Source organism: Humulus lupulus, chromosome 6 (genome assembly GCF_963169125.1).
Source record: "Humulus lupulus chromosome 6, drHumLupu1.1, whole genome shotgun sequence".
Taxonomy (NCBI): domain Eukaryota; kingdom Viridiplantae; phylum Streptophyta; class Magnoliopsida; order Rosales; family Cannabaceae; genus Humulus; species Humulus lupulus.
This window is the reverse complement of record NC_084798.1, coordinates 49,467,288-49,473,504: the sequence shown is the minus strand read 5'-3', so window position 1 is coordinate 49,473,504 and position 6,217 is coordinate 49,467,288. Positions and strand designations below refer to the sequence as shown.

The 6,217-nt window shown below is 36.9% G+C and overlaps 1 long non-coding RNA gene across 1 annotated transcript; it reads left to right on the top strand.

The window, feature by feature from the left end:
• Window positions 1-245: 245 nt before the first annotated feature.
• On the top strand, window positions 246-3,774 carry LOC133784009 (uncharacterized). The gene is made up of 3 exons (XR_009871072.1): window positions 246-812; window positions 903-973; window positions 3,532-3,774. It is a non-coding gene; the product is annotated as an uncharacterized LOC133784009 (long non-coding RNA).
• The last annotated feature ends 2,443 nt before the right edge of the window (window positions 3,775-6,217 follow it).

The window sequence follows — 6,217 nt, the reverse complement described above, 5'->3', positions numbered from 1 at the left end:
TATTTTAAATAATATTATATTTTGTTTGTAAGTATTCCATGAGTTATTGCTAGCCAAAATATGAATTTTGTGATTTTAAAAGTCAAGATAAGACTTTCGGTCCTGGACCGACACAAAAACCCTGATCGAGTAAAAATCTCGGAAAATAAAACGAAAAATCATGGCAATTATATTTTGGGCATAAAATACATTCATAAAAGTTAAATTTTGGTCAAAAATAATAAACCTAAAAGAGAATGGAAATTTTAAGGCATTTTGTGGTAAATGCCTAATTTTACCGAAATGGGGAATTTTATTCCATGAATGGACCTTAGGTTAAATTTTATTATGTGATTAATTAAATTAAATGTGAGAGACATTTAATTTAATTAATTAATGTTAAGTTTGGTGATTAAAACTTAATAAGAGTGAAAAAAGGTGTCAAAAGTCAATTTGGACTTTTCTTCTTATGAAACCTTAATTAACCTTTATAAAAAAAAATAATAATAAAAAAAAATTAATGGTCACATATATGGAAAAGGGTGGCTGGCCATGTGCTATTTTAGAGTGGTGTGAACCCAATTTTATAAAATTCAAATCCGATTTAATTAAGAAGTCAAGTGGGCAAGTGGGTAGAAAAGCACTCAAGTGTTTTGTGATATTTTGAAGAGTTGTGTGAGCCATTCTAACCCCCAAATCCGACCACTCTCCCTCCCTCATTCACTCTCATCTGATTTTTGAAGACTCTCTCAAGTGTTCTCTCCATTTTCAACCCCAAGAACACCAAAGAAACTTGGAAGCTAAGTCTTGGTCTAGGAAGGGTTTTCCCTAAGGTAAAGTTTCATTAATCTAGACTTTTGTCAAGTTTTAAGCTTAGAGTTTCAAATAGCTAATCAACTATGTTGTTGGGGGAATTTGGTTAGGGTTTTTGAAAGGTTTTGGAGGAGCCAAAGCTAATAGGAAGGTCCAAACCTTAAGCAAGAACACCAAAGAGGTAAAAAGTTTACTTTTGATGATTTTGTTGTAGGGTTTTTAGTTTTAAGCATTATTTTGTATATCTAATGCTTAAAGTTTCTTGTTGGTGATGTAGTAAGGTTATGGTAGTTGTTTAATAATTTTTATGATGCATGTGTATTGATTTTTGAAAATGGGAACCAAAACCCCCAAGGTTTTTGTAGGATACCCTAAAACAAAACATGTTTTGAGCTGTGACTTCCAAGGGGTCAAGCAGCCACTGTATATTGGTTTTGTAAACTTTAATTGTACTGTGATGTTGTTGAGATTGAGTACATAAAATTGAGCTTTTGAAACACAAAAAAATGTTTAGAAATGAGTAAGTTATGCTATTTCAAAGTTTAGGTAAAAAACTGTTTTTTCGTATTCTTATTTTCGGAACCAAGTTTGGACAGCCACTGTATAGGGAAAATGAACCCAGTTTTTTCTAAAATTTTGTGGACATATTTCTGGCATAACCTATTAGTCCACTGTAAAATTTGGTAAGAAAATATTAAACGGTTTGAAAGTTATTAACTGTCAAAGTTTGGAAAAAAATAAGGACTTGAAAATAAGGTCATTTTTACCTCATTGTTGGAAAATGATTTCACCAATCAAAAATGCTCATTTTGACCTAAGATTTTACAAAGAGCTAAATGGCATAACAAAAATGGAATTGGGAAATTTTGGTAACAATTGGGTAAGTAAATTTCAAGTTATGAACTAACGAAGTATGTAGTTAAAAATGTGAAAATTAGGTTTTTCACACTTAGTGTAAAAATGAGATTTTGGGACATAAGGTAAAAAGTAAAATTTTTTTTATTTCAAGATATAAATTGGTAAGTCTTGAAATCATATTTTCACTAAAATTACTCCTTTGAGTTTAAATGAATTATTTTTCTAGTAAGTAAAAATGATTAATTACTTTTGGAAAATTAATTAGTCAAGATGAGAAATTTATAACGGTTTTCCTAATTAAGACAAATTAGGCAATTTTCTTAAAACGGTTTTTAGATATTAAAACCTTAAGAAAAATAAAAGGAAAATTTAAAGAGTTTATTTTCTTTAAAAATAATTAAGGAATTTATTTGTATTTTCTGGATATAATACCGGCTAAAATCTTACATATTTTAACCGACTAGTCGAAAGTGCGGGTTAATAGAAATACCTTGAAAGAATAAGATTTTTAGCGGGTTGTGGGGAAATACCATTGTGATACCCGAGCCTAGGTATCGAGACCTTAGGATAGGTCTCCCCGAGACTTAGGGTTAGTCTCGAATATTTTGTATGACTTTCCTTAATAGGTTTAAAACCAAATTAGGATTATAAATCCTTACAAATGACTTTTATTAAAATGACCAAACTGCCCAAAATAATAATAATGAATTATTAGTGCCATAATTAATCTGAGTATACTGTATGGATAACTACAGTATTGGCTAAGCGTAACTGGACTGAATGTTGGAGGGTGAAAACTTGCTGAGCGCAAAGGACTCCAAGTAAGTCAACTTATATTGTATGGCTGCAACATGAAATGATTATTGTCTTGTATGTTAGTATAGGGATACATGCATATACATAGGCTGTCATAGAAAGTTGCTTAGAGACGTTAGTCTAGTGAGTGCTGATTTAGAAAATATGAACGGTAGAAGTCCGTCATATCCTAGACGGTTGATCCCCGTCACACTGCTTGATTTTATTTATGTCCGGTTCATTACCGAGACGAGTGGCCATGAGATGAGGATAAGCTGGTTAAACCTAGGGGCGCCAAGATAAATGGGACCTAGGGGCCCTCATGCTTACTTAATCATTGGACGGTTAGAATCCGAGCAAGTGCTCTGATAAGTTATTCCCGGATAGCAGCCGTGAATATTGGCCATTCCGTGAGAGTGCCTAGAGATACTAGGGGTTGCCAAGATAGAGTGAGGTTGAACACCCTAGGGGCAGCTGCTCACCAGCACCACTGATTAACATAGAAGTCTCCGTAAAACCGTGTAAATTGGATTACACTCTTGAATAAGTAGCGATGCCCTAGGTAACACGATAGTTACCCTTGATGAGAATATTTATTGGCTAGATCTTAGTGTGGAGACTCGGTTCTCTTTTACAGATTAGCAATTATGTTGGAGGGCGCGTTACACCTGAATTGTTGGAAATTGTCGAGCGTTGGTCTCGAATTATATGGTGATATAATATATCTGCTTGCTCTGGGATTTTCTGAGTGCAGGGATATAATTGTTGATAAGATATAGTTGTGATATAATATATCTGCTTGTTCTGGGATTTTCTGAGTGCAGGGATATAATTGTTGATAAGATATAGTTGTGATATAATATATCTGCTTGTTCTGGGATTTTCTGAGTGCGGGATTTTTATCTAGATGTGAATTAATTTATCCTTGGTTATCAGGCATGACCATAAGTTTGCCAGGACGCTTTAGCGTTCTTGAAATTGATTGTGTAGGGTCCGGATGGGTCCGGATCCCTATTTCTCTATCTGCTTTGTTTGGAAGTTGATCTTACTAAGCGTTTTCGCTTACCTAGTTGTTTCATGTTGTAGGTAAGAACAAGGGCAAGGCAGAGCAGTGAGCGTTGGAGTCTTCCTTGCAAATGTACATGTGGACCGACCTTTTGGGAAGCCTTTTTATTTTTGGAAATGTTGTGTAATTTTCCTAAACTAGGCTCACTCTAATCTTTATAAAACATGTTTGTAACTAAATGTTAAGTATGGCCATACGACTTTTTAAAAAGTTTTTTTTTTCTATGGGTTTTTGAGACATTTTGTTAAATGAAAACATTTATATTTCCGCATTATTGAGTCTTGAAAATCCGGGTTGTTACAAAAGGAGTGATCAAAGAACAAGGGTTCAATGAGTTTCACCAACCTCTGAAGAACAGTACGATGTTTTAGATAGAATTACACTAGTATCAAGTAATGCGAAAGCCCAAAAAGGTCCCTCTCTTGAGCTATATTTCTCTATTTATAGGCTCAAGGGGTATTACATGATTTAGTTGCCGATTTTCTCTCCTGAATAACCGGATATTCAGGAGATTCTATGAGTTAAATTCGGGATCGACAAAGATCTTTACAGTAATATTACATTGCATGCGAAACCATCGACCAGACTGGTCGCAGGTCAGACTGGGCAGCTTACTGCTTCTAATACGTCTTCTGGTCGATACATTAGCAGAGCTCTTCTAGGTGTTGACCACGTGTCCAGGGATCACTTGTCGCGTCATCAATGCCAATTTTTTGGATAACAATTGCCAATTGTCACAAGGCTTCCCACTCTTAAACCCAAGAGTTACTATACTTTCATTTCCATTTAAAATTACCCCACACTTACTTAACCAATCCATATCCCAGATCATACCAAAGCTAGTCATAACCAGCTTTATCAAAACCACTGATGAGTCCTTTTTATCATAACCCAACTCATCTCTTAAGTCACCAATACAGTATTGCCTTCCTATCACAACATAACCATGTGATTTGCATAACATCTTTATGCTTCTATATATGCAACAAACAAAGGAACAGCATGGCACCAAAACCAGTCAGCATAACTTAGAAATCAGAACTAGAAAACTAACCTGCCACCTCTGAGGAACTAGTCTCAGTCTCAGACTCTAACTGCCTCGAAATAAACACTCAAGCTGGAGTCGAGCTGTCCATCCCCTTTTGCTCATCCTCTCTTAGCACTGGGCAATTCTTCACAATATGCCCAACCATGCCACATGTGAAACATGCCTTTGCTCGGCATTCTCCCGGATGATGCTTCTTGCACCGAGTGCAGATTGGATAAATTTTCTTCCAGCTTTCATTCTTACTTTCTCCAATAAGTGGAGGTACCACTATCCGAGCTCCGTGCTCCCTAGTACTCTTCTTCTCATTTTTCCTGCTCTCAACAGCAAGAGCCTTTTCTATCATCTGAGCATAGGTTGAGATTTCATACACTGGGGCAACTCTAACGCCCCGAGCTATTCCAGGATTCAATCCCTGAACAAACCTTTCCTTCCGAGCCACATCTGTGGGTACCATGTCTAAAGCAAACTTGGCCAACCCTTCAAATCTGTTAACATGCTCGGTTACTGTTGCATTACCCTGAAAAAGATTTAGAAACTCATTCATCTTAGCGGTCTTGGCTATATCACAATAATACTTCTCATTGAACATCTTCCTAAACTCTTTCCAGCCCATCACAGCTGTATCTCGTGTTTGGGATACTACTTTCCACCACGTCCCGACATCATCCCGCAATACAAATGTCGCACAAGCCACCCTATCGTGATCTACCATCCCCATACTGTCAAGAATGGAACTGATCATGCCCATCCATTGCTCAGCTCTGGATGGTTCTAGGCCTCCCTCGAAGACTAGAGGGTAATACTCCTGCAATCTTCCACAGAGAGATTCCCATCTGTTCTCAACCCTAGGCTGAGCCAAAGCTGATGCCACTCCTGGCATAATCAAGGAAGAAGCGTTTCCCGACAAGTTCCGTTGTTGCTTCAAACACCTAATCTCTTCCTCATGCCTCTGCAATCTTGATTGCAAATTTGTAAACATCTGCTGAAAATTCATAGGAGTAGATGAAGAACTGAAACCCTGGCTGTAATTCCCAGCCTCTGTATAACCACCACCAGGCCTCATTATCTGCCTTGGATATAAACATGTTGATTGAATCTGCAGTCAATAACTTGATCCATTAATCACGAGGAGCATATCAAGAGCTTTTTTCCCACGGGATCAACCTTACCACACCACATTTACAAATCACTGCAGTGCTATAAACATGCCCATGGCATTCATACATCAATCATTATCCCTGCTCTTCCAACATTCACACCATGCCTCGACTCCAGCATGCATATATCACAATTATATATGTTCATGGAGCAGGTAATCATATGATCGCATTCATATACATATATTCACGGAGCATATAATCATATAATCAAGAGCCAGGCTCTATCAGAATCTCATTCTCCCTAATACAATGTGCATGTAAAGCATTTACATTCTATTTAAGCAGTTAAGCACATAACTACATAAATAGTTACCATTCCCTGAGTGAAGCTATCTTCAGTGACGAGTGTACATGCCCAGCTTGTCTTCGGGAACCATAAACCTTGGCAAGCTCTGATACCAAGTTGTAATGCCCTAAACTCCAGGGACCGTTACGGTATGCCTTGTAAACAGTGCTAAACTCGCAAATCGAGTCATTTGGCCAAAATCGTGTAACTAA